The following is a 27362-nucleotide window of genomic DNA, read 5'->3' as shown; positions in this document are numbered from 1 at the left end:
GCGCGGTGATGTGCAACCCTCCATCGCGCGGTGATGGGCAGCCATTTGTCGTGCAGTGATGGGCAGCCCTGCGTCGTGCAGTGATGTGCAGCTCTGTGTCGCGCACTGATGTGCAGCCCTGTGTCGCGTGGTGATGTGCAGCCCTGCGTCGCGCGGTGATGTGCAGCCCTGTGTTGCGTGGTAATGGGCAGCCCTGCGTCACACGGTTATGTGCAGCTCTGCGTCGCGCGGTGATGTATAACCCTGCATCACACGGTGATGTGCAGCTCTGTGTCGCGCGGTGATGTGCAGCTCTGTGTCACACAGTGATGGGCAGCCCTGTGTCGCGCGGTGATGGGCAGCCCTGTGTCACGCAGTGATGGGCAGCCCTGTGTCGCGCGGTGATGGGCAGCCCTGCGTTGCGCACTGATGGGCAGCCCTGCATCATGCAGTGATGTGCAGCCATGCACCGCGTGGTGATGTGCAGCCCTGTGTCATGCAGTGATGGGCAGCCCTGTGTCGTACAGTGATGTGCTGCCCTGCATTGCGCAGTGATGTGCAGCCCTGTGTCATGCAGTGATGGGCAGCCCTGTGTCGTACAGTGATGGCAAGCCCTGCACCGCGCACTGATGGGCAGCCCTGCGTAGCGCGGTTATGTGCAGCCCTGCACCGTGCGGTGATGTGCCGCCCTGCGTCGCGTGGTGATGTGCAGCCCTGTGTCGAGCGGTGATGTGCAGCCCTGTGTCACGCGGTGATGTGCAGCCCTGCGTCGTACAGTGATGGCAAGCCCTGCACCGCGCAGTGATGTACAGCCATGCATTGCGCGGTGATGGGCGGCCCTGCGTCGCGCAGTAATGTGCAGCCCTGCACCACGCAGTGACGTGCAGCCTTGCTCCGTGCCGTGATGTGCAGCGCTGCATTGCTTAGGGATGTGCAGCCCTGTGTCAGGCAGTGATGTACAGCCCTGCATCGCGCAGTGATGTGCAGCCCTGTGTTGTGCAGTGATGTGCAGCGCTGCGTCGCATGGTGATGTGCAGCCCTGCGTCGCACGGTGATGGGCAGCCCAGCGTCGCGCAGTGATGGGCAGTCCTGCGTCGCGCAGTGATGTGCAGCGCTGTGTTGCACAGTGATGTACAGCCCTGTGTCGTGCGGTGTTGTGCAGCCCTGCATCGCGTAGTGATGTGCAGCCCTGTGTCGCGCAGTGATGTGCAGCCCTGCGTTGCACAGTGATGTGCAGCCCTGCCTTGTGCGGTGATGTGCAGCCCTGCGTTGTGCAGTGATGTGCAGCCCTGCATCACACGGTGATGGGCGGCCCTGTGTCACGCAGTGACGTACAGCCCTGCTCCATGCAGTGACGTGCAGCTCTGTGCCGTACAGTGACGTGCAGCCCTACCCCATGCAGTGACGTGCAGCCCTGTGTTGCGCAGTGATGGGCAGCCCTGCGTCACGCGGTGAAGTGCAGCCCTGCGTTGCGCGGTGATGTTCAGCCCTGTGTTTTGCAGTGATGTTCAGCCCTGTGTCGCGCAGTGATGGGCAGCCCTGTGTCACGCAGTAATGTGCAGCCCTGTGTCACGCAGGAAGGTGCAGCCCAGTGTCACGCAGTGACGTGCAGTCCTGTGTCACGCAGTAATGTGCAGCCCTGTGTCACGCAGTAATGTGCAGCCCAGTGTCATGCAGTGATGTGCAGCCCTGTGTCACGCAGTAATGTGCAGCCCTGTGTCACGCAGTAATGTGCAGCCCAGTGTCACGCAGTGATGTGCAGCCCTGTGTCACGCAGTGATGTGCAGCCCTGTGTCACGCAGTGATGTGCAGCCCTGTGTCACGCAGTGATGTGCAGCCATGTGTCGTGCAGTTATGTGCAGCTCTGCGTCACGCAGTGATGGGCAGCCCTGCGTCACGCTGTGATGTGCAGCCCTGCGTTGCGCAGTGATTGTGCAGCCCTGCATTGCGCACTGATGGGCAGCCTGCGCCGCGCGCTAATGTGCAGCCCTGCGTTGCGTGCTGATGTGCAGCCCTGCGTTGCGCAGTGATGTGAAGCCCTGTGTCACACAGTGATGTGCAGCCCTGTGTCGTGCAGTGATGTGAAGCCCTGTGTCACACAGTGATGTGCAGCCCTGTGTCGCGCAGTGATGGCCAGCCCTGTGTCGTGCAGTGATGTGCAGCACTGCATTGCACGGTGATGGGCGGCCCTGCATTGCGCAGTGATGTGCAGCCCTGCACCGTGCAGTGATGTGCAGCCGTGCGTTGCGCGGTGATGAGCGGCCCTGCGTCGCGCAGTGACGTGCAGCCCTGCACCACACATTGACGTGCAGCCCTGCTCCATGCAGTGATGTGCAGCTCTGTGTCGCTCACTGATGGGCAGCCCTTCATTGCGCGGTGATGTGCAGCCCTGTGTCGGGCAGTGATGTGCAGCCCTGCATTGTGCGGTGATGTGCAGCCCTGCATCGCGCAGTGATGTGCAGCCCTGCATTGTGCAGTGATGGGCAGCCCTGCATCGCGTGGTGATGTACAGCCCTGCATCGTGCAGTGATGTGCAGCCCTGTGTCGCGTGGTGATGTGCAGCCCGGTGTCGCGCGGTGATGTGCAGCCCTGTTTTGCGCGGTGATGTGCAGCCCTGCATCGCACGTTGATGTGCAGTCCTGCGTCGCGCGGTGATGTGCAGCCCTGCATCACGCGGTGATGTGCAGCCCTGCATCGCGTGGTGATGTGCAGGCCTGCATTGTGCAGTGATGTGCAGCTCTGTGTTGTGCGCTGATGTGCAGCTCTCTGTCCCGCACTGATGTGCAGCCCTACATCGTGCGGAGGTGGGCAGCCCTGTGTCCTGCAGTGATGGGCAGCCCTGCGTCACGCAGTGATGTGCAGCTCTGAGTCGCACAGTGATGTGCAGCCCTGCATCGTGCGGTGATGTGCAGCCCTGCGTCGCGCGGTGATGTGCAGCCCTGCATCACGCGGTGATGTGCAGCCCTGTTTCGCGTGGTGATGTGCAGCCCTGCATCGCGCGGTGATGTGCAGCCCTGTTTCGCGTGGTGATGTGCAGCCCTGCGTCGCGCAGTGATGTGCAGCCCTGCATCGTGCAGTGATGTACAGCCCTGCATCGCATGGTGATGTGCAGCCCTGTGTTGTTTGGTGATGGGCAGCCCTGTGTCGTGCGGTGATGGCAAGCCCTGCACCGCGCAGTGATGTACAGCCATGCATTGCGCGGTGATGGCCGGCCCTGCGTCACGCAGTAATGTGCAGCCCTGCGCCACGCAGTGATGTGCAGCCCTGTGTTGTGCAGTGATGTGCAGCGCTGTGTCGCATGGTGATGTGCAGCCCTGCGTCGCACGGTGATGGGCAGTCCTGCGTCGCGCAGTGATGTGCAGCGCTGTGTTGCGCAGTGATGTGCAGCCCTGTGTCGTGCGGTGTTGTGCAGCCCTGCATCGCGTAGTGTTGTGCAGCCCTGTGTCGCGCAGTAATGTGCAGCCCTGCGCCACGCAGTGACGTGCAGCCTTGCTCCGTGCAGTGATGTGCAGCCCTGCATTGCTTAGGGATGTGCAGCCCTGTGTCGGGCAGTGATGTACAGCCCTGCATCGCGCAGTGATGTGCAGCCCTGTGTTGTGCAGTGATGTGCAGCCCTGCGTCGCATGGTGATGTGCAGCCCTGCGTCGCACGATGATGGGCAGCCCAGCGTCGCACAGTGATGGGCAATCCTTCGTCGCGCAGTGATGTGCAGCGCTGTGTTGCGCAGTGATGTGCAGCCCTGTGTCGTGCGTTGTTGTGCAGCCCTGCATCGCGTAGTGATGTGCAGCCCTGTGTCGCGCAGTGATGTGCAGCCCTGCGTTGCGCAGTGATGTGCAGCCCTGCCTTGTGCGGTGATGTGCAGCCCTGCGTTGTGCAGTGATGTGCAGCCCTGCATCACACGGTGATGGGCGGCCCTGTGTCACGCAGTGACGTACAGCCCTGCTCCATGCAGTGACGTGCAGCTCTGTGCCGTGCAGTGACGTGCAGCCCTGCTCCATGCAGTGACGTGCAGCCCTGTGTCGCGCAGTGATGGGCAGCCCTGTGTCTCACAGTGATGTGCAGCCCTGCGTCGTGCAGTGATGTGCAGCCCTGCATGTCGTGGTGATGTGTAGCCCTGTGTCGCACGGTGATGTGCAGCCTTGTGTTGCCCGGTGATGTGCAGCCCTGTGTCACGTGGTGATGTGCAGCCCTGCGTTGCGTGGTGATGTGCAGCCCTGTGTCGCGCAGTGATGTGCAGCCCTGTGTCGCGCAGTGCTGTGCAGCCCTGTGTCACGCAGTGATGTACAGCCCTCTGTCACACTGTGATATGCAGCCCTGCATCGCGTGGTGATGTGCAGCCCTGTGTCGCGCAGTGATGTGCAGCCCTGTGTCACGCGGTGATGTGCAGCCCTGTGTCGCGATGTGATGTGCAGCCCTGCATCGCGTGGTGATGTGCAGCCCTGCATTGCACGGTGATGTGCAGCCCTGTGTTGCGCGGTGATGTGCAGCCCTGTGTCGCGCGGTGATGTGCAGCCCTGCGTTGCGTGGTGATGTGCACCCCTGTGTCGCGCAGTGACGTGCAGCCCTGTGTCACGCGGTGATGTGCAGCCCTGTGTCACGATGTGATGTGCACCCCTGTGTCGCGCAGTGACGTGCAGCCCTGCATCGCGCGGTGATGTGCAGCCCTGCGTTGTGCGGTGATGTGCAGCCCTGTGTCACACAGTGATGGGCAGCCCTGTGTCGCGCGGTGATGGGCAGCCCTGTGTCACGCAGTGATGGGCAGCCCTGTGTCGCGCGGTGATGGGCAGCCCTGCGTTGCGCACTGATGGGCAGCCCTGCATCATGCAGTGATGTGCAGCCATGCACCGCGTGGTGATGTGCAGCCCTGTGTCACGCAGTGATGGGCAGCCCTGTGTCGTGCAGTGATGGCAAGCCCTGCACCGCGCAGTGATGTACAGCCATGCATTGCGCGGTGATGTGCGGCCCTGCGTCACGCAGTGACGTGCAGCCCTGCGCCACGCAGTGACATGCAGCCTTGCTCCGTGCAGTGATGTGCAGCCCTGCATTGCGCAGGGATGTGCCGCCCTGTGTCATGCAGTGATGTACAGCCCTGCATTGCGCAGGGATGTGCAGCCCTGTGTTGTGCAGTGATGTGCAGCCCTGCGCCGCATGGTGATGTGCAGCCCTGCGTCGCACGGTGATGTGCAGCCCTGCGTCGCACGGTGATGTGCAGCCCTGCGTCGTGCGGTGATGTGCAGCCCTGCATCATGCGGTGATGTGCAGCTCTGTGTCGTGCGGTGATGTGCAGCTCTGTGTCGCGCACTGATGTGCAACCCTCCATCGCGCGGTGATGGGCAGCCCTGCGTCGTGCTGTGATGTGCAGCTCTGTGTCACGCACTGATGTGCAACCCTGCGTGGTGCAGTGATGTGCAGCCCTGCATCGCGTGATGATGTGCAGCCCTGTGTTGTGCAGTGATGTGCAGCCCTGTGTTGTGCAGTGATGTGCAGCCCTGTGTTGCGCAGTGATGTGCAGCCCTGTGTCGCGCGGTGATGTGTAGCCCTGCATCGCGTGGTGATGTGCAGCCCTGTGTTGCGTGGTGATGTGCAGCTCTGTGTCGCGCACTGATGTGCAACCCTCCATCGCGCGGTGATGGGCAGCCATGTGTCGTGCAGTGATGGGCAGCCCTGCGTCGTGCAGTGATGTGCAGCTCTGTGTCGCGCACTGATGTGCAGCCCTGTGTCGCGTGGTGATGTGCAGCCCTGCGTCGCGCGGTGATGTGCAGCCCTGTGTTGCGTGGTAATGGGCAGCCCTGCCTCACACGGTTATGTGCAGCTCTGCGTCGCGCGGTGATGTATAACCCTGCATAACACGGTGATGTGCAGCTCTGTGTCGCGCGGTGATGTGCAGCTCTGTGTCGCGCGGTGATGTGCAGCCCTGCTTCACGCGGTGATGGGCAGCCCTGTGTTGTGCAGTGATGGGCGGCCCTGCGTCGCGCAGTGATGTGCAGCTCTGTGTCACGCACTGATGTTCAACCCTCCATCGCGCGGTGATGGGCAGCCCTGCGTCGTGCAGTGATGTGCAGCCCTGCATTGCGCGGTGATGTGCAACCCTCCATCGCGCGGTGATGGGCAGCCATGTGTCGTGCAGTGATGGGCAGCCCTGCATTGCGCGGTGATGTGCAACCCTCCATCGCGCGGTGATGGGCAGCCATGTGTCGTGCAGTGATGGGCAGCCCTGCGTCGTGCAGTGATGTGCAGCTCTGTGTCGCGCACTGATGTGCAGCCCTGTGTCGCGTGGTGATGTGCAGCCCTGCGTCGCGCGGTGATGTGCAGCCCTGTGTTGCGTGGTAATGGGCAGCCCTGCGTCACACGGTTATGTGCAGCTCTGCGTCGCGCGGTGATGTATAACCCTGCATCACACGGTGATGTGCAGCTCTGTGTCGCGCGGTGATGTGCAGCTCTGTGTCACACAGTGATGGGCAGCCCTGTGTCGCGCGGTGATGGGCAGCCCTGTGTCACGCAGTGATGGGCAGCCCTGTGTCGCGCGGTGATGGGCAGCCCTGCGTTGCGCACTGATGGGCAGCCCTGCATCATGCAGTGATGTGCAGCCATGCACCGCGTGGTGATGTGCAGCCCTGTGTCACGCAGTGATGGGCAGCCCTGTGCCGTGCAGTGATGGCAAGCCCTGCACCGCGCAGTGATGTACAGCCATGCATTGCGCGGTGATGTGCGGCCCTGCGTCACGCAGTGACGTGCAGCCCTTCGCCACGCAGTGACGTGCAGCCTTGCTCCGTGCAGTGATGTGCAGCCCTGCATTGCGCAGGGATGTGCCGCCCTGTGTCACGCAGTGATGTACAGCCCTGCATTGCGCAGGGATGTGCAGCCCTGTGTTGTGCAGTGATGTGCAGCCCTGCGTCGCATGGTGATGTGCAGCCCTGCGTCGCACGGTGATGTGCAGCCCTGCGTCGCACGGTGATGTGCAGCCCTGCGTCGTGCGGTGATGTGCAGCCCTGCATCATGCGGTGATGTGCAGCTCTGTGTCGTGCGGTGATGTGCAGCTCTGTGTCGCGCACTGATGTGCAACCCTCCATCGCGCGGTGATGGGCAGCCCTGCGTCGTGCAGTGATGTGCAGCTCTGTGTCGCACACTCATGTGCAACCCTGCGTGGTGCAGTGATGTGCAGCCCTGCATCGCGTGATGATGTGCAGCCCTGCGTTGTGCAGTGATGTGCAGCCCTGTGTTGTGCAGTGATGTGCAGCCCTGTGTTGCGCAGTGATGTGCAGCCCTGTGTCGCGCGGTGATGTGTAGCCCTGTGTCGCGCGGTGATGTGCAGCCCTGCATCGCGTGGTGATGTGCAGCCCTGTGTCGCGCGGTGATGTGCAGCCCTGCATCGCGTGGTGATGTGCAGCCCTGCATCGCATGGTGATGTGCAGCCCTGTGTTGCGTGGTGATGTGCAGCTCTGTGTCGCGCAGTGATGTGCAACCCTCCATCGCGCGGTGATGGGCAGCCATGTGTCATGCAGTGATGGGCAGCCCTGCATTGCGCGGTGATGTGCAACCCTCCATCGCGCGGTGATGGGCAGCCATGTGTCGTACAGTGATGGGCAGCCCTGCGTCGTGCAGTGATGTGCAGCTCTGTGTCGCGCACTGATGTGCAACCCTGTGTCGCGCGGTGATGTGCAGCCCTGCGTCGCGCGGTGATGTGCAGCCCTGTGTTGCATGGTAATGGGCAGCCCTGCGTCACACGGTTATGTGCAGCTCTGCGTCGCACGGTGATGTATAACCCTGCATCACACGGTGATGTGCAGCTCTGTGTCGCGCGGTGATGTGCAGCTCTGTGTCGCGCGGTGATGTGCAGCCCTGCGTCGTGCGGTGATGTGCAGCCCTGCATCATGCGGTGATGTGCAGCTCTGTGTCGTGCGGTGATGTGCAGCTCTGTGTCGCGCACTGATGTGCAACCCTGCGTGGTGCAGTGATGTGCAGCCCTGCATCGCATGGTGATGTGCAGCCCTGTGTTGCGTGGTGATGTGCAGCTCTGTGTCGCGCACTGATGTGCAACCCTCCATCGCGCGGTGATGGGCAGCCATGTGTCGTGCAGTGATGGGCAGCCCTGCGTCGTGCAGTGATGTGCAGCTCTGTGTCGCGCACTGATGTGCAGCCCTGTGTCGCGTGGTGATGTGCAGCCCTGCGTCGCGCGGTGATGTGCAGCCCTGTGTTGCGTGGTAATGGGCAGCCCTGCGTCACACGGTTATGTGAAGCTCTGCGTCGCGCGGTGATGTATAACCCTGCATCACACGGTGATGTGCAGCTCTGTGTCGCGCGGTGATGTGCAGCTCTGTGTCGCGCGGTGATGTGCAGCCCTGCTTCACGCGGTGATGGGCAGCCCTGTGTTGTGCAGTGATGGGCGGCCCTGCGTCGCGCAGTGATGTGCAGCTCTGTGTCACGCACTGATGTTCAACCCTCCATCGCGCGGTGATGGGCAGCCCTGCGTCGTGCAGTGATGTGCAGCCCTGCATTGCGCGGTGATGTGCAACCCTCCATCGCGCGGTGATGGGCAGCCATGTGTCGTGCAGTGATGGGCAGCCCTGCATTGCGCGGTGATGTGCAACCCTCCATCGCGCGGTGATGGGCAGCCATTTGTCGTGCAGTGATGGGCAGCCCTGCGTCGTGCAGTGATGTGCAGCTCTGTGTCGCGCACTGATGTGCAGCCCTGTGTCGCGCGGTGATGTGCAGCCCTGCGTCGCGCGGTGATGTGCAGCCCTGTGTTGCGTGGTAATGGGCAGCCCTGCGTCACACGGTTATGTGCAGCTCTGCGTCGCGCGGTGATGTATAACCCTGCATCACACGGTGATGTGCAGCTCTGTGTCGCGCGGTGATGTGCAGCTCTGTGTCACACAGTGATGGGCAGCCCTGTGTCGCGCGGTGATGGGCAGCCCTGTGTCACGCAGTGATGGGCAGCCCTGTGTCGCGCGGTGATGGGCAGCCCTGCGTTGCGCACTGATGGGCAGCCCTGCATCATGCAGTGATGTGCAGCCATGCACCGCGTGGTGATGTGCAGCCCTGTGTCATGCAGTGATGGGCAGCCCTGTGTCGTACAGTGATGTGCAGCCCTGCATTGCGCAGTGATGTGCAGCCCTGTGTCATGCAGTGATGGGCAGCCCTGTGTCGTACAGTGATGGCAAGCCCTGCACCGCGCACTGATGGGCAGCCCTGCGTAGCGCGGTTATGTGCAGCCCTGCACCGTGCGGTGATGTGCCGCCCTGCGTCGCGTGGTGATGTGCAGCCCTGTGTCGAGCGGTGATGTGCAGCCCTGTGTCACGCGGTGATGTGCAGCCCTGCGTCGTACAGTGATGGCAAGCCCTGCACCGCGCAGTGATGTACAGCCATGCATTGCGCGGTGATGGGCGGCCCTGCGTCGCGCAGTAATGTGCAGCCCTGCACCACGCAGTGACGTGCAGCCTTGCTCCGTGCCGTGATGTGCAGCGCTGCATTGCTTAGGGATGTGCAGCCCTGTGTCAGGCAGTGATGTACAGCCCTGCATCGCGCAGTGATGTGCAGCCCTGTGTTGTGCAGTGATGTGCAGCGCTGCGTCGCATGGTGATGTGCAGCCCTGCGTCGCACGGTGATGGGCAGCCCAGCGTCGCGCAGTGATGGGCAGTCCTGCGTCGCGCAGTGATGTGCAGCGCTGTGTTGCACAGTGATGTACAGCCCTGTGTCGTGCGGTGTTGTGCAGCCCTGCATCGCGTAGTGATGTGCAGCCCTGTGTCGCGCAGTGATGTGCAGCCCTGCGTTGCACAGTGATGTGCAGCCCTGCCTTGTGCGGTGATGTGCAGCCCTGCGTTGTGCAGTGATGTGCAGCCCTGCATCACACGGTGATGGGCGGCCCTGTGTCACGCAGTGACGTACAGCCCTGCTCCATGCAGTGACGTGCAGCTCTGTGCCGTACAGTGACGTGCAGCCCTACCCCATGCAGTGACGTGCAGCCCTGTGTTGCGCAGTGATGGGCAGCCCTGCGTCACGCGGTGAAGTGCAGCCCTGTGTCGCGCGGTGATGTGCAGCCCTGCGTCGCGCGGTGATGTGCAGCCCTGTGTTGCGTGGTAATGGGCAGCCCTGCGTCACACGGTTATGTGCAGCTCTGCGTCGCGCGGTGATGTATAACCCTGCATCACACGGTGATGTGCAGCTCTGTGTCGCGCGGTGATGTGCAGCTCTGTGTCACACAGTGATGGGCAGCCCTGTGTCGCGCGGTGATGGGCAGCCCTGTGTCACGCAGTGATGGGCAGCCCTGTGTCGCGCGGTGATGGGCAGCCCTGCGTTGCGCACTGATGGGCAGCCCTGCATCATGCAGTGATGTGCAGCCATGCACCGCGTGGTGATGTGCAGCCCTGTGTCATGCAGTGATGGGCAGCCCTGTGTCGTACAGTGATGGCAAGCCCTGCACCGCGCACTGATGGGCAGCCCTGCGTAGCGCGGTTATGTGCAGCCCTGCACCGTGCGGTGATGTGCCGCCCTGCGTCGCGTGGTGATGTGCAGCCCTGTGTCGAGCGGTGATGTGCAGCCCTGTGTCACGCGGTGATGTGCAGCCCTGCGTCGTACAGTGATGGCAAGCCCTGCACCGCGCAGTGATGTACAGCCATGCATTGCGCGGTGATGGGCGGCCCTGCGTCGCGCAGTAATGTGCAGCCCTGCACCACGCAGTGACGTGCAGCCTTGCTCCGTGCCGTGATGTGCAGCGCTGCATTGCTTAGGGATGTGCAGCCCTGTGTCAGGCAGTGATGTACAGCCCTGCATCGCGCAGTGATGTGCAGCCCTGTGTTGTGCAGTGATGTGCAGCGCTGCGTCGCATGGTGATGTGCAGCCCTGCGTCGCACGGTGATGGGCAGCCCAGCGTCGCGCAGTGATGGGCAGTCCTGCGTCGCGCAGTGATGTGCAGCGCTGTGTTGCACAGTGATGTACAGCCCTGTGTCGTGCGGTGTTGTGCAGCCCTGCATCGCGTAGTGATGTGCAGCCCTGTGTCGCGCAGTGATGTGCAGCCCTGCGTTGCACAGTGATGTGCAGCCCTGCCTTGTGCGGTGATGTGCAGCCCTGCGTTGTGCAGTGATGTGCAGCCCTGCATCACACGGTGATGGGCGGCCCTGTGTCACGCAGTGACGTACAGCCCTGCTCCATGCAGTGACGTGCAGCTCTGTGCCGTACAGTGACGTGCAGCCCTACCCCATGCAGTGATGTGCAGCCCTGTGTCACGCAGTGATGGGCAGCCCTGTGCCGTGCAGTGATGGCAAGCCCTGCACCGCGCAGTGATGTACAGCCATGCATTGCGCGGTGATGTGCGGCCCTGCGTCACGCAGTGACGTGCAGCCCTTCGCCACGCAGTGACGTGCAGCCTTGCTCCGTGCAGTGATGTGCAGCCCTGCATTGCGCAGGGATGTGCCGCCCTGTGTCACGCAGTGATGTACAGCCCTGCATTGCGCAGGGATGTGCAGCCCTGTGTTGTGCAGTGATGTGCAGCCCTGCGTCGCATGGTGATGTGCAGCCCTGCGTCGCACGGTGATGTGCAGCCCTGCGTCGCACGGTGATGTGCAGCCCTGCGTCGTGCGGTGATGTGCAGCCCTGCATCATGCGGTGATGTGCAGCTCTGTGTCGTGCGGTGATGTGCAGCTCTGTGTCGCGCACTGATGTGCAACCCTCCATCGCGCGGTGATGGGCAGCCCTGCGTCGTGCAGTGATGTGCAGCTCTGTGTCGCACACTCATGTGCAACCCTGCGTGGTGCAGTGATGTGCAGCCCTGCATCGCGTGATGATGTGCAGCCCTGCGTTGTGCAGTGATGTGCAGCCCTGTGTTGTGCAGTGATGTGCAGCCCTGTGTTGCGCAGTGATGTGCAGCCCTGTGTCGCGCGGTGATGTGTAGCCCTGTGTCGCGCGGTGATGTGCAGCCCTGCATCGCGTGGTGATGTGCAGCCCTGTGTCGCGCGGTGATGTGCAGCCCTGCATCGCGTGGTGATGTGCAGCCCTGCATCGCATGGTGATGTGCAGCCCTGTGTTGCGTGGTGATGTGCAGCTCTGTGTCGCGCAGTGATGTGCAACCCTCCATCGCGCGGTGATGGGCAGCCATGTGTCATGCAGTGATGGGCAGCCCTGCATTGCGCGGTGATGTGCAACCCTCCATCGCGCGGTGATGGGCAGCCATGTGTCGTACAGTGATGGGCAGCCCTGCGTCGTGCAGTGATGTGCAGCTCTGTGTCGCGCACTGATGTGCAACCCTGTGTCGCGCGGTGATGTGCAGCCCTGCGTCGCGCGGTGATGTGCAGCCCTGTGTTGCATGGTAATGGGCAGCCCTGCGTCACACGGTTATGTGCAGCTCTGCGTCGCACGGTGATGTATAACCCTGCATCACACGGTGATGTGCAGCTCTGTGTCGCGCGGTGATGTGCAGCTCTGTGTCGCGCGGTGATGTGCAGCCCTGCGTCGTGCGGTGATGTGCAGCCCTGCATCATGCGGTGATGTGCAGCTCTGTGTCGTGCGGTGATGTGCAGCTCTGTGTCGCGCACTGATGTGCAACCCTGCGTGGTGCAGTGATGTGCAGCCCTGCATCGCATGGTGATGTGCAGCCCTGTGTTGCGTGGTGATGTGCAGCTCTGTGTCGCGCACTGATGTGCAACCCTCCATCGCGCGGTGATGGGCAGCCATGTGTCGTGCAGTGATGGGCAGCCCTGCGTCGTGCAGTGATGTGCAGCTCTGTGTCGCGCACTGATGTGCAGCCCTGTGTCGCGTGGTGATGTGCAGCCCTGCGTCGCGCGGTGATGTGCAGCCCTGTGTTGCGTGGTAATGGGCAGCCCTGCGTCACACGGTTATGTGAAGCTCTGCGTCGCGCGGTGATGTATAACCCTGCATCACACGGTGATGTGCAGCTCTGTGTCGCGCGGTGATGTGCAGCTCTGTGTCGCGCGGTGATGTGCAGCCCTGCTTCACGCGGTGATGGGCAGCCCTGTGTTGTGCAGTGATGGGCGGCCCTGCGTCGCGCAGTGATGTGCAGCTCTGTGTCACGCACTGATGTTCAACCCTCCATCGCGCGGTGATGGGCAGCCCTGCGTCGTGCAGTGATGTGCAGCCCTGCATTGCGCGGTGATGTGCAACCCTCCATCGCGCGGTGATGGGCAGCCATGTGTCGTGCAGTGATGGGCAGCCCTGCATTGCGCGGTGATGTGCAACCCTCCATCGCGCGGTGATGGGCAGCCATTTGTCGTGCAGTGATGGGCAGCCCTGCGTCGTGCAGTGATGTGCAGCTCTGTGTCGCGCACTGATGTGCAGCCCTGTGTCGCGCGGTGATGTGCAGCCCTGCGTCGCGCGGTGATGTGCAGCCCTGTGTTGCGTGGTAATGGGCAGCCCTGCGTCACACGGTTATGTGCAGCTCTGCGTCGCGCGGTGATGTATAACCCTGCATCACACGGTGATGTGCAGCTCTGTGTCGCGCGGTGATGTGCAGCTCTGTGTCACACAGTGATGGGCAGCCCTGTGTCGCGCGGTGATGGGCAGCCCTGTGTCACGCAGTGATGGGCAGCCCTGTGTCGCGCGGTGATGGGCAGCCCTGCGTTGCGCACTGATGGGCAGCCCTGCATCATGCAGTGATGTGCAGCCATGCACCGCGTGGTGATGTGCAGCCCTGTGTCATGCAGTGATGGGCAGCCCTGTGTCGTACAGTGATGTGCAGCCCTGCATTGCGCAGTGATGTGCAGCCCTGTGTCATGCAGTGATGGGCAGCCCTGTGTCGTACAGTGATGGCAAGCCCTGCACCGCGCACTGATGGGCAGCCCTGCGTAGCGCGGTTATGTGCAGCCCTGCACCGTGCGGTGATGTGCCGCCCTGCGTCGCGTGGTGATGTGCAGCCCTGTGTCGAGCGGTGATGTGCAGCCCTGTGTCACGCGGTGATGTGCAGCCCTGCGTCGTACAGTGATGGCAAGCCCTGCACCGCGCAGTGATGTACAGCCATGCATTGCGCGGTGATGGGCGGCCCTGCGTCGCGCAGTAATGTGCAGCCCTGCACCACGCAGTGACGTGCAGCCTTGCTCCGTGCCGTGATGTGCAGCGCTGCATTGCTTAGGGATGTGCAGCCCTGTGTCAGGCAGTGATGTACAGCCCTGCATCGCGCAGTGATGTGCAGCCCTGTGTTGTGCAGTGATGTGCAGCGCTGCGTCGCATGGTGATGTGCAGCCCTGCGTCGCACGGTGATGGGCAGCCCAGCGTCGCGCAGTGATGGGCAGTCCTGCGTCGCGCAGTGATGTGCAGCGCTGTGTTGCACAGTGATGTACAGCCCTGTGTCGTGCGGTGTTGTGCAGCCCTGCATCGCGTAGTGATGTGCAGCCCTGTGTCGCGCAGTGATGTGCAGCCCTGCGTTGCACAGTGATGTGCAGCCCTGCCTTGTGCGGTGATGTGCAGCCCTGCGTTGTGCAGTGATGTGCAGCCCTGCATCACACGGTGATGGGCGGCCCTGTGTCACGCAGTGACGTACAGCCCTGCTCCATGCAGTGACGTGCAGCTCTGTGCCGTACAGTGACGTGCAGCCCTACCCCATGCAGTGACGTGCAGCCCTGTGTTGCGCAGTGATGGGCAGCCCTGCGTCACGCGGTGAAGTGCAGCCCTGTGTCGCGCGGTGATGTGCAGCCCTGCGTCGCGCGGTGATGTGCAGCCCTGTGTTGCGTGGTAATGGGCAGCCCTGCGTCACACGGTTATGTGCAGCTCTGCGTCGCGCGGTGATGTATAACCCTGCATCACACGGTGATGTGCAGCTCTGTGTCGCGCGGTGATGTGCAGCTCTGTGTCACACAGTGATGGGCAGCCCTGTGTCGCGCGGTGATGGGCAGCCCTGTGTCACGCAGTGATGGGCAGCCCTGTGTCGCGCGGTGATGGGCAGCCCTGCGTTGCGCACTGATGGGCAGCCCTGCATCATGCAGTGATGTGCAGCCATGCACCGCGTGGTGATGTGCAGCCCTGTGTCATGCAGTGATGGGCAGCCCTGTGTCGTACAGTGATGGCAAGCCCTGCACCGCGCACTGATGGGCAGCCCTGCGTAGCGCGGTTATGTGCAGCCCTGCACCGTGCGGTGATGTGCCGCCCTGCGTCGCGTGGTGATGTGCAGCCCTGTGTCGAGCGGTGATGTGCAGCCCTGTGTCACGCGGTGATGTGCAGCCCTGCGTCGTACAGTGATGGCAAGCCCTGCACCGCGCAGTGATGTACAGCCATGCATTGCGCGGTGATGGGCGGCCCTGCGTCGCGCAGTAATGTGCAGCCCTGCACCACGCAGTGACGTGCAGCCTTGCTCCGTGCCGTGATGTGCAGCGCTGCATTGCTTAGGGATGTGCAGCCCTGTGTCAGGCAGTGATGTACAGCCCTGCATCGCGCAGTGATGTGCAGCCCTGTGTTGTGCAGTGATGTGCAGCGCTGCGTCGCATGGTGATGTGCAGCCCTGCGTCGCACGGTGATGGGCAGCCCAGCGTCGCGCAGTGATGGGCAGTCCTGCGTCGCGCAGTGATGTGCAGCGCTGTGTTGCACAGTGATGTACAGCCCTGTGTCGTGCGGTGTTGTGCAGCCCTGCATCGCGTAGTGATGTGCAGCCCTGTGTCGCGCAGTGATGTGCAGCCCTGCGTTGCACAGTGATGTGCAGCCCTGCCTTGTGCGGTGATGTGCAGCCCTGCGTTGTGCAGTGATGTGCAGCCCTGCATCACACGGTGATGGGCGGCCCTGTGTCACGCAGTGACGTACAGCCCTGCTCCATGCAGTGACGTGCAGCTCTGTGCCGTACAGTGACGTGCAGCCCTACCCCATGCAGTGACGTGCAGCCCTGTGTTGCGCAGTGATGGGCAGCCCTGCGTCACGCGGTGAAGTGCAGCCCTGTGTCGCGCGGTGATGTGCAGCCCTGCGTCGCGCGGTGATGTGCAGCCCTGTGTTGCGTGGTAATGGGCAGCCCTGCGTCACACGGTTATGTGCAGCTCTGCGTCGCGCGGTGATGTATAACCCTGCATCACACGGTGATGTGCAGCTCTGTGTCGCGCGGTGATGTGCAGCTCTGTGTCACACAGTGATGGGCAGCCCTGTGTCGCGCGGTGATGGGCAGCCCTGTGTCACGCAGTGATGGGCAGCCCTGTGTCGCGCGGTGATGGGCAGCCCTGCGTTGCGCACTGATGGGCAGCCCTGCATCATGCAGTGATGTGCAGCCATGCACCGCGTGGTGATGTGCAGCCCTGTGTCACGCAGTGATGGGCAGCCCTGTGTCGTGCAGTGATGGCAAGCCCTGCACCGCGCAGTGATGTACACCGCGCAGTGATGTACAGCCATGCATTGCGTGGTGATGTGCGGCCCTGCGTCACGCAGTGACGTGCAGCCCTGCGCCACGCAGTGACGTGCAGCCTTGCTCCGTGCAGTGATGTGCAGCCCTGCATTGCGCAGGGATGTGCCGCCCTGTGTCACGCAGTGATGTACAGCCCTGCATTGCGCAGGGATCTGCAGCCCTGTGTTGTGCAGTGATGTGCAGCCCTGCGTCGCATGGTGATGTGCAGCCCTGCGTCGCACGGTGATGTGCAGCCCTGCGTCGCACGGTGATGTGCAGCCCTGCGTCGTGCGGTGATGTGCAGCCCTGCATCATGCGGTGATGTGCAGCTCTGTGTCGTGCGGTGATGTGCAGCTCTGTGTCGCGCACTGATGTGCAACCCTCCATCGCGCAGTGATGGGCAGCCCTGCGTCGTGCAGTGATGTGCAGCTCTGTGTCGCGCACTGATGTGCAACCCTGCGTGGTGCAGTGATGTGCAGCCCTGCATCGCGTGATGATGTGCAGCCCTGTGTTGTGCAGTGATGTGCAGCCCTGTGTTGTGCAGTGATGTGCAGCCCTGTGTTGCGCAGTGATGTGCAGCCCTGTGTCGCGCGGTGATGTGTAGCCCTGTGTCGCGCGGTGATGTGCAGCCCTGCATCGGGTGGTGATGTGCAGCCCTGTGTCGCGCGGTGATGTGCAGCCCTGCATCGCGTGGTGATGTGCAGCCCTGCATCGCATGGTGATGTGCAGCCCTGTGTTGCGTGGTGATGTGCAGCTCTGTGTCGCGCACTGATGTGCAACCCTCCATCGCGCGGTGATGGGCAGCCATGTGTCGTGCAGTGATGGGCAGCCCTGCATTGCGCGGTGATGTGCAACACTCCATCGCGCGGTGATGGGCAGCCATGTGTCGTACAGTGATGGGCAGCCCTGCGTCGTGCAGTGATGTGCAGCTCTGTGTCGCGCACTGATGTCCAACCCTGTGTCGCGCGGTGATGTGCAGCCCTGCATCGCGCGGTGATGTGCAGCCCTGTGTTGCGTGGTAATGGGCAGCCCTGCGTCACACGGTTATGTGCAGCTCTGCGTCGCACGGTGATGTATAACCCTGCATCACACGGTGATGTGCAGCTCTGTGTCGCACGGTGATGTGCAGCTCTGTGTCGCGCGGTGATGTGCAGCCCTGCATCATGCGGTGATGTGCAGCTCTGTGTCGTGCGGTGATGTGCAGCTCTGTGTCGCGCACTGATGTGCAACCCTGCGTGGTGCAGTGATGTGCAGCCCTGCATCGCATGGTGATGTGCAGCCCTGTGTTGCGTGGTGATGTGCAGCTCTGTGTCGCGCACTGATGTGCAACCCTCCATCGCGCGGTGATGGGCAGCCATGTGTCGTGCAGTGATGGGCAGCCCTGCGTCGTGCAGTGATGTGCAGCTCTGTGTCGCGCACTGATGTGCAGCCCTGTGTCGCGTGGTGATGTGCAGCCCTGCGTCGCGCGGTGATGTGCAGCCCTGTGTTGCGTGGTAATGGGCAGCCCTGCGTCACACGGTTATGTGCAGCTCTGCGTCGCGCGGTGATGTATAACCCTGCATCACACGGTGATGTGCAGCTCTGTGTCGCGCGGTGATGTGCAGCTCTGTGTCGCGCGGTGATGTGCAGCCCTGCTTCACGCGGTGATGGGCAGCCCTGTGTTGTGCAGTGATGGGCGGCCCTGCGTCGCGCAGTGATGTGCAGCTCTGTGTCACGCACTGATGTTCAACCCTCCATCGCGCGGTGATGGGCAGCCCTGCGTCGTGCAGTGATGTGCAGCCCTGCATTGCGCGGTGATGTGCAACCCTCCATCGCGCGGTGATGGGCAGCCATGTGTCGTGCAGTGATGGGCAGCCCTGCATTGCGCGGTGATGTGCAACCCTCCATCGCACGGTGATGGGCAGCCATGTGTCGTGCAGTGATGGGCAGCCCTGCGTCGTGCAGTGATGTGCAGCTCTGTGTCGCGCACTGATGTGCAGCCCTGTGTCGCGCGGTGATGTGCAGCCCTGCGTCGCGCGGTGATGTGCAGCCCTGTGTTGCGTGGTAATGGGCAGCCCTGCGTCACACGGTTATGTGCAGCTCTGCGTCGTGCGGTGATGTATAACCCTGCATCACACGGTGATGTGCAGCTCTGTGTCGCGCGGTGATGTGCAGCTCTGTGTCACACAGTGATGGGCAGCCCTGTGTCGCGCGGTGATGGGCAGCCCTGTGTCACGCAGTGATGGGCAGCCCTGTGTCGCGCGGTGATGGGCAGCCCTGCGTTGCGCACTGATGGGCAGCCCTGCATCATGCAGTGATGTGCAGCCATGCACCGCGTGGTGATGTGCAGCCCTGTGTCACGCAGTGATGGGCAGCCCTGTGTCGTGCAGTGATGGCAAGCCCTGCACCGCGCAGTGATGTACAGCCATGCATTGCGTGGTGATGTGCGGCCCTGCGTCACGCAGTGACGTGCAGCCCTGTGCCACGCAGTGACGTGCAGCCTTGCTCCGTGCAGTGATGTGCAGCCCTGCATTGCGCAGGGATCTGCAGTCCTGTGTTGTGCAGTGATGTGCAGCCCTGCGTCGCATGGTGATGTGCAGCCCTGCGTCGCACGGTGATGTGCAGCCCTGCGTCGCACGGTGATGTGCAGCCCTGCGTCGTGCGGTGATGTGCAGCCCTGCGTCGTGCGGTGATGTGCAGCCCTGCATCATGCGGTGATGTGCAGCTCTGTGTCGTAAGGTGATGTGCAGCTCTGTGTCGCGCACTGATGTGCAACCCTGCGTGGTGCAGTGATGTGCAGCCCTGCATCGCATGGTGATGTGCAGCCCTGTGTTGCGTGGTGATGTGCAGCTCTGTGTCGCGCACTGATGTGCAACCCTCCATCGCGCGGTGATGGGCAGCCATGTGTCGTGCAGTGATGGGCAGCCCTGCGTCGTGCAGTGATGTGCAGCTCTGTGTCCCGCACTGATGTGCAGCCCTGTGTCGCGTGGTGATGTGCAGCCCTGCGTCGCGCGGTGATGTGCAGCCCTGTGTTGCGTGGTAATGGGCAGCCCTGCGTCACACGGTTATGTGCAGCTCTGCGTCGCGCGGTGATGTATAACCCTGCATCACACGGTGATGTGCAGCTCTGTGTCGCGCGGTGATGTGCAGCTCTGTGTCGCGCGGTGATGTGCAGCCCTGCTTCACGCGGTGATGGGCAGCCCTGTGTTGTGCAGTGATGGGCGGCCCTGCGTCGCGCAGTGATGTGCAGCTCTGTGTCACGCACTGATGTTCAACCCTCCATCGCGCGGTGATGGGCAGCCCTGCGTCGTGCAGTGATGTGCAGCCCTGCATTGCGCGGTGATGTGCAACCCTCCATCGCGCGGTGATGGGCAGCCATGTGTCGTGCAGTGATGGGCAGCCCTGCATTGCGCGGTGATGTGCAACCCTCCATCGCACGGTGATGGGCAGCCATGTGTCGTGCAGTGATGGGCAGCCCTGCGTCGTGCAGTGATGTGCAGCTCTGTGTCGCGCACTGATGTGCAGCCCTGTGTCGCGCGGTGATGTGCAGCCCTGTGTCGCGCGGTGATGTGCAGCCCTGTGTTGCGTGGTAATGGGCAGCCCTGCGTCACACGGTGATGTGCAGCCCTGCGTCGCACGGTGATGTGCGGCCCTGCGTCGTGCGGTGATGTGCAGCCCTGCATCATGCGGTGATGTGCAGCTCTGTGTCGTGCGGTGATGTGCAGCTCTGTGTCGCGCACTGATGTGCAACCCTCCATCGCGCAGTGATGGGCAGCCCTGCGTCGTGCAGTGATGTGCAGCTCTGTGTCACGCACTGATGTGCAACCCTGCGTGGTGCAGTGATGTGCAGCCCTGCATCGCGTGATGATGTGCAGCCCTGTGTTGTGCAGTGATGTGCAGCCCTGTGTTGTGCAGTGATGTGCAGCCCTGTGTTGCGCAGTGATGTGCAGCCCTGTGTCGCGCGGTGATGTGTAGCCCTGTGTCGCGCGGTGATGTGCAGCCCTGCATCGGGTGGTGATGTGCAGCCCTGTGTCGCGCGGTGATGTGCAGCCCTGCATCGCGTGGTGATGTGCAGCCCTGCATCGCATGGTGATGTGCAGCCCTGTGTTGCGTGGTGATGTGCAGCTCTGTGTCGCGCACTGATGTGCAACCCTCCATCGCGCGGTGATGGGCAGCCATGTGTCGTGCAGTGATGGGCAGCCCTGCATTGCGCGGTGATGTGCAACACTCCATCGCGCGGTGATGGGCAGCCATGTGTCGTACAGTGATGGGCAGCCCTGCGTCGTGCAGTGATGTGCAGCTCTGTGTCGCGCACTGATGTCCAACCCTGTGTCGCGCGGTGATGTGCAGCCCTGCATCGCGCGGTGATGTGCAGCCCTGTGTTGCGTGGTAATGGGCAGCCCTGCGTCACACGGTTATGTGCAGCTCTGCGTCGCACGGTGATGTATAACCCTGCATCACACGGTGATGTGCAGCTCTGTGTCGCACGGTGATGTGCAGCTCTGTGTCGCGCGGTGATGTGCAGCCCTGCATCATGCGGTGATGTGCAGCTCTGTGTCGTAAGGTGATGTGCAGCTCTGTGTCGCGCACTGATGTGCAACCCTGCGTGGTGCAGTGATGTGCAGCCCTGCATCGCATGGTGATGTGCAGCCCTGTGTTGCGTGGTGATGTGCAGCTCTGTGTCGCGCACTGATGTGCAACCCTCCATCGCGCGGTGATGGGCAGCCATGTGTCGTGCAGTGATGGGCAGCCCTGCGTCGTGCAGTGATGTGCAGCTCTGTGTCGCGCACTGATGTGCAGCCCTGTGTCGCGTGGTGATGTGCAGCCCTGCGTCGCGCGGTGATGTGCAGCCCTGTGTTGCGTGGTAATGGGCAGCCCTGCGTCACACGGTTATGTGCAGCTCTGCGTCGCGCGGTGATGTATAACCCTGCATCACACGGTGATGTGCAGCTCTGTGTCGCGCGGTGATGTGCAGCTCTGTGTCGCGCGGTGATGTGCAGCCCTGCTTCACGCGGTGATGGGCAGCCCTGTGTTGTGCAGTGATGGGCGGCCCTGCGTCGCGCAGTGATGTGCAGCTCTGTGTCACGCACTGATGTTCAACTATCCATCGCGCGGTGATGGGCAGCCCTGCGTCGTGCAGTGATGTGCAGCCCTGCATTGCGCGGTGATGTGCAACCCTCCATCGCGCGGTGATGGGCAGCCATGTGTCGTGCAGTGATGGGCAGCCCTGCATTGCGCGGTGATGTGCAACCCTCCATCGCACGGTGATGGGCAGCCATGTGTCGTGCAGTGATGGGCAGCCCTGCGTCGTGCAGTGATGTGCAGCTCTGTGTCGCGCACTGATGTGCAGCCCTGTGTCGCGCGGTGATGTGCAGCCCTGCGTCGCGCGGTGATGTGCAGCCCTGTGTTGCGTGGTAATGGGCAGCCCTGCGTCACACGGTTATGTGCAGCTCTGCGTCGTGCGGTGATGTATAACCCTGCATCACACGGTGATGTGCAGCTCTGTGTCGCGCGGTGATGTGCAGCTCTGTGTCACACAGTGATGGGCAGCCCTGTGTCGCGCGGTGATGGGCAGCCCTGTGTCACGCAGTGATGGGCAGCCCTGTGTCGCGCGGTGATGGGCAGCCCTGCGTTGCGCACTGATGGGCAGCCCTGCATCATGCAGTGATGTGCAGCCATGCACCGCGTGGTGATGTGCAGCCCTGTGTCACGCAGTGATGGGCAGCCCTGTGTCGTGCAGTGATGGCAAGCCCTGCACCGCGCAGTGATGTACAGCCATGCATTGCGTGGTGATGTGCGGCCCTGCGTCACGCAGTGACGTGCAGCCCTGTGCCACGCAGTGACGTGCAGCCTTGCTCCGTGCAGTGATGTGCAGCCCTGCATTGCGCAGGGATCTGCAGTCCTGTGTTGTGCAGTGATGTGCAGCCCTGCGTCGCATGGTGATGTGCAGCCCTGCGTCGCACGGTGATGTGCAGCCCTGCGTCGCACGGTGATGTGCAGCCCTGCGTCGTGCGGTGATGTGCAGCCCTGCGTCGTGCGGTGATGTGCAGCCCTGCATCATGCGGTGATGTGCAGCTCTGTGTCGTAAGGTGATGTGCAGCTCTGTGTCGCGCACTGATGTGCAACCCTGCGTGGTGCAGTGATGTGCAGCCCTGCATCGCATGGTGATGTGCAGCCCTGTGTTGCGTGGTGATGTGCAGCTCTGTGTCGCGCACTGATGTGCAACCCTCCATCGCGCGGTGATGGGCAGCCATGTGTCGTGCAGTGATGGGCAGCCCTGCGTCGTGCAGTGATGTGCAGCTCTGTGTCCCGCACTGATGTGCAGCCCTGTGTCGCGTGGTGATGTGCAGCCCTGCGTCGCGCGGTGATGTGCAGCCCTGTGTTGCGTGGTAATGGGCAGCCCTGCGTCACACGGTTATGTGCAGCTCTGCGTCGCGCGGTGATGTATAACCCTGCATCACACGGTGATGTGCAGCTCTGTGTCGCGCGGTGATGTGCAGCTCTGTGTCGCGCGGTGATGTGCAGCCCTGCTTCACGCGGTGATGGGCAGCCCTGTGTTGTGCAGTGATGGGCGGCCCTGCGTCGCGCAGTGATGTGCAGCTCTGTGTCACGCACTGATGTTCAACCCTCCATCGCGCGGTGATGGGCAGCCCTGCGTCGTGCAGTGATGTGCAGCCCTGCATTGCGCGGTGATGTGCAACCCTCCATCGCGCGGTGATGGGCAGCCATGTGTCGTGCAGTGATGGGCAGCCCTGCATTGCGCGGTGATGTGCAACCCTCCATCGCACGGTGATGGGCAGCCATGTGTCATGCAGTGATGGGCAGCCCTGCGTCGTGCAGTGATGTGCAGCTCTGTGTCGCGCACTGATGTGCAGCCCTGTGTCGCGCGGTGATGTGCAGCCCTGCGTCGCGCGGTGATGTGCAGCCCTGTGTTGCGTGGTAATGGGCAGCCCTGCGTCACACGGTTATGTGCAGCTCTGCGTCGTGCGGTGATGTATAACCCTGCATCACACGGTGATGTGCAGCTCTGTGTCGCGCGGTGATGTGCAGCTCTGTGTCACACAGTGATGGGCAGCCCTGTGTCGCGCGGTGATGGGCAGCCCTGTGTCACGCAGTGATGGGCAGCCCTGTGTCGCGCGGTGATGGGCAGCCCTGCGTTGCGCACTGATGGGCAGCCCTGCATCATGCAGTGATGTGCAGCCATGCACCGCGTGGTGATGTGCAGCCCTGTGTCACGCAGTGATGGGCAGCCCTGTGTCGTGCAGTGATGGCAAGCCCTGCACCGCGCAGTGATGTACAGCCATGCATTGCGTGGTGATGTGCGGCCCTGCGTCACGCAGTGACGTGCAGCCCTGCGCCACGCAGTGACGTGCAGCCTTGCTCAGTGCAGTGATGTGCAGCCCTGCATTGCGCAGGGATCTGCAGCCCTGTGTTGTGCAGTGATGTGCAGCCCTGCGTCGCATGGTGATGTGCAGCCCTGCGTCGCACGGTGATGTGCAGCCCTGCGTCGCACGGTGATGTGCAGCCCTGCGTCGTGCGGTGATGTGCAGCCCTGCATCATGCGGTGATGTGCAGCTCTGTGTCGTGCGGTGATGTGCAGCTCTGTGTCGCGCACTGATGTGCAACCCTCCATCGCGCGGTGATGTGCAGCCCTGCGTCGTGCAGTGATGTGCAGCTCTGTGTCGCGCACTGATGTGCAACCCTGCGTGGTGCAGTGATGTGCAGCCCTGCATCGCGTGATGATGTGCAGCCCTGTGTTGTGCAGTGATGTGCAGCCCTGTGTTGTGCAGTGATGTGCAGCCCTGTGTTGCGCAGTGATGTGCAGCCCTGTGTCGCGCGGTGATGTGTAGCCCTGTGTCGCGCGGTGATGTGCAGCCCTGCATCGCGTGGTGATGTGCAGCCGTGTCGCGCGGTGATGTGCAGCCCTGCATCGCGTGGTGATGTGCAGCCCTGCATCGCATGGTGATGTGCAGCCCTGTGTTGCGTGGTGATGTGCAGCTCTGTGTCGCGCACTGATGTGCAACCCTCCATCGTGCGGTGATGGGCAGCCATGTGTCGTGCAGTGATGGGCAGCCCTGCATTGCGCGGTGATGTGCAACCCTCCATCGCGCGGTGATGGGCAGCCATGTGTCGTACAGTGATGGGCAGCCCTGCGTCGTGCAGTGATGTGCAGCTCTGTGTCGCGCACTGATGTGCAACCCTGTGTCGCGCGGTGATGTGCAGCCCTGCATCACACGGTGATGTGCAGCTCTGTGTCGCGCGGTGATGTGCAGCTCTGTGTCGCGTGGTGATGTGCAGCCCTGCTTCACGCGGTGATGGGCAGCCCTGTGTTGTGCAGTGATGGGCGGCCCTGCGTCGCGCAGTGATGTGCAGCTCTGTGTCACGCACTGATGTTCAACCCTCCATCGCGCGGTGATGGGCAGCCCTGCGTCGTGCAGTGATGTGCAGCCCTGCATTGCGCGGTGATGTGCAACACTCCATCGCGCGGTGATGGGCAGCCATGTGTCGTGCAGTGATGGGCAGCCCTGCATTGCGCGGTGATGTGCAACCCTCCATCGCGCGGTGATGGGCAGCCATGTGTCGTGCAGTGATGGGCAGCCCTGCGTCGTGCAGTGATGTGCAGCTCTGTGTCGCACACTGATGTGCAGCCCTGTGTCGCGCGGTGATGTGCAGCCCTGCGTCGCGCGGTGATGTGCAGCCCTGTGTTGCGTGGTAATGGGCAGCCCTGCGTCACACGGTTATGTGCAGCTCTGCGTCGCGCGGTGATGTATAACCCTGCATCACACGGTGATGTGCAGCTCTGTGTCGCGCGGTGATGTGCAGCTCTGTGTCACACAGTGATGGGCAGCCCTGTGTCACGCGGTGATGGGCAGCCCTGTGTCACGCAGTGATGGGCAGCCCTGTGTCGCGCGGTGATGGGCAGCCCTGCGTTGCGCACTGATGGGCAGCCCTGCATCATGCAGTGATGTGCAGCCATGCACCGCGTGGTGATGTGCAGCCCTGTGTCACGCAGTGATGGGCAGCCCTGTGTCGTGCAGTGATGGCAAGCCCTGCACCGCGCAGTGATGTACAGCCATGCATTGCGTGGTGATGTGCGGCCCTGCGTCACGCAGTGACGTGCAGCCCTGCGCCACGCAGTGACGTGCAGCCTTGCTCCGTGCAGTGATGTGCAGCCCTGCATTGCGCAGGGATGTGCCGCCCTGTGTCACGCAGTGATGTACAGCCCTGCATTGCGCAGGGATCTGCAGCCCTGTGTTGTGCAGTGATGTGCAGCCCTGCGTCGCATGGTGATGTGCAGCCCTGCGTCGCACGGTGATGTGCAGCCCTGCGTCGCACGGTGATGTGCAGCCCTGCGTCGTGCGGTGATGTGCAGCCCTGCATCATGCGGTGATGTGCAGCTCTGTGTCGTGCGGTGATGTGCAGCTCTGCGTCGCGCACTGATGTGCAACCCTCCATCGCGCGGTGATGGGCAGCCCTGCGTCGTGCAGTGATGTGCAGCTCTGTGTCGCGCACTGATGTGCAACCCTGCGTGGTGCAGTGATGTGCAGCCCTGCATCGCGTGATGATGTGCAGCCCTGTGTTGTGCAGTGATGTGCAGCCCTGTGTTGTGCAGTGATGTGCAGCCCTGTGTTGCGCAGTGATGTGCAGCCCTGTGTCACGCGGTGATGTGTAGCCCTGTGTCGCGCGGTGATGTGCAGCCCTGCATCGCGTGGTGATGTGCAGCCCTGTGTCGCGCGGTGATGTGCAGCCCTGCATCGCGTGGTGATGTGCAGCCCTGCATCGCATGGTGATGTGCAGCCCTGTGTTGCGTGGTGCTGTGCAGCTCTGTGTCGCGCACTGATGTGCAACCCTCCATCGCGCGGTGATGGGCAGCCATGTGTCGTGCAGTGATGGGCAGCCCTGCATTGCGCGGTGATGTGCAACCCTCCATCGCGCGGTGATGGGCAGCCATGTGTCGTACAGTGATGGGCAGCCCTGCGTCGTGCAGTGATGTGCAGCTCTGTGTCGCGCACTGATGTGCAACCCTGTGTCGCGCGGTGATGTGCAGCCCTGCGTCGCGCGGTGATGTGCAGCCCTGTGTTGCGTGGTAATGGGCAGCCCTGCGTCACACGGTTATGTGCAGCTCTGCGTCGCACGGTGATGTATAACCCTGCATCACACGGTGATGTGCAGCTCTGTGTCACACGGTGATGTGCAGGTCTGTGTCGCGCGGTGATGTGCAGCCCTGCGTCGTGCGGTGATATGCAGCCCTGCATCATGCGGTGATGTGCAGCTCTGTGTCGTGCGGTGATGTGCAGCTCTGTGTCGCGCACTGATGTGCAACCCTGCGTGGTGCAGTGATGTGCAGCCCTGCATCGCATGGTGATGTGCAGCCCTGTGTTGCGTGGTGATGTGCAGCTCTGTGTCGTGCACTGATGTGCAACCCTCCATCGCGCGGTGATGGGCAGCCATGTGTCGTGCAGTGATGGGCAGCCCTGCGTCGTGCAGTGATGTGCAGCTCTGTGTCGCGCACTGATGTGCAGCCCTGTGTCGCGTGGTGATGTGCAGCCCTGCGTCGCGCGGTGATGTGCAGCCCTGTGTTGCGTGGTAATGGGCAGCCCTGCGTCACACGGTTATGTGCAGCTCTGCGTCGCGCGGTGATGTATAACCCTGCATCACACGGTGATGTGCAGCTCTGTGTCGCGCGGTGATGTGCAGCTCTGTGTCGCGCGGTGATGTGCAGCCCTGCTTCACGCGGTGATGGGCAGCCCTGTGTTGTGCAGTGATGGGCGGCCCTGCGTCGTGCAGTGATGTGCAGCTCTGTGTCGCGCACTGATGTGCAGCCCTGTGTCGCGTGGTGATGTGCAGCCCTGCGTCGCGCGGTGATGTGCAGCCCTGTGTTGCGTGGTAATGGGCAGCCCTGCGTCACACGGTTATGTGCAGCTCTGCGTCGCGCGGTGATGTATAACCCTGCATCACACGGTGATGTGCAGCTCTGTGTCGCGCAGTGATGTGCAGCTCTGTGTCACGCACTGATGTTCAACCCTCCATCGCGCGGTGATGGGCAGCCCTGCGTCGTGCAGTGATGTGCAGCCCTGCATTGCGCGGTGATGTGCAACCCTCC

At 62.7% G+C, this 27362-nt stretch overlaps 1 protein-coding gene across 1 annotated transcript in view; it reads left to right on the top strand.

Moving 5' to 3' along the window:
* Positions 1-27362, top strand: part of LOC144492783 (gamma-aminobutyric acid receptor subunit beta-4-like) — a 705925-nt gene that overhangs the window by 573082 nt on the left and 105481 nt on the right. The window lies entirely within an intron of this gene.

This window comes from Mustelus asterias, chromosome 4, assembly GCF_964213995.1.
Source record: "Mustelus asterias chromosome 4, sMusAst1.hap1.1, whole genome shotgun sequence".
In the NCBI taxonomy this organism is placed as follows: Eukaryota; Metazoa; Chordata; class Chondrichthyes; order Carcharhiniformes; family Triakidae; genus Mustelus; species Mustelus asterias.
This window is presented reverse-complemented; position numbering and strand designations above follow the sequence as displayed.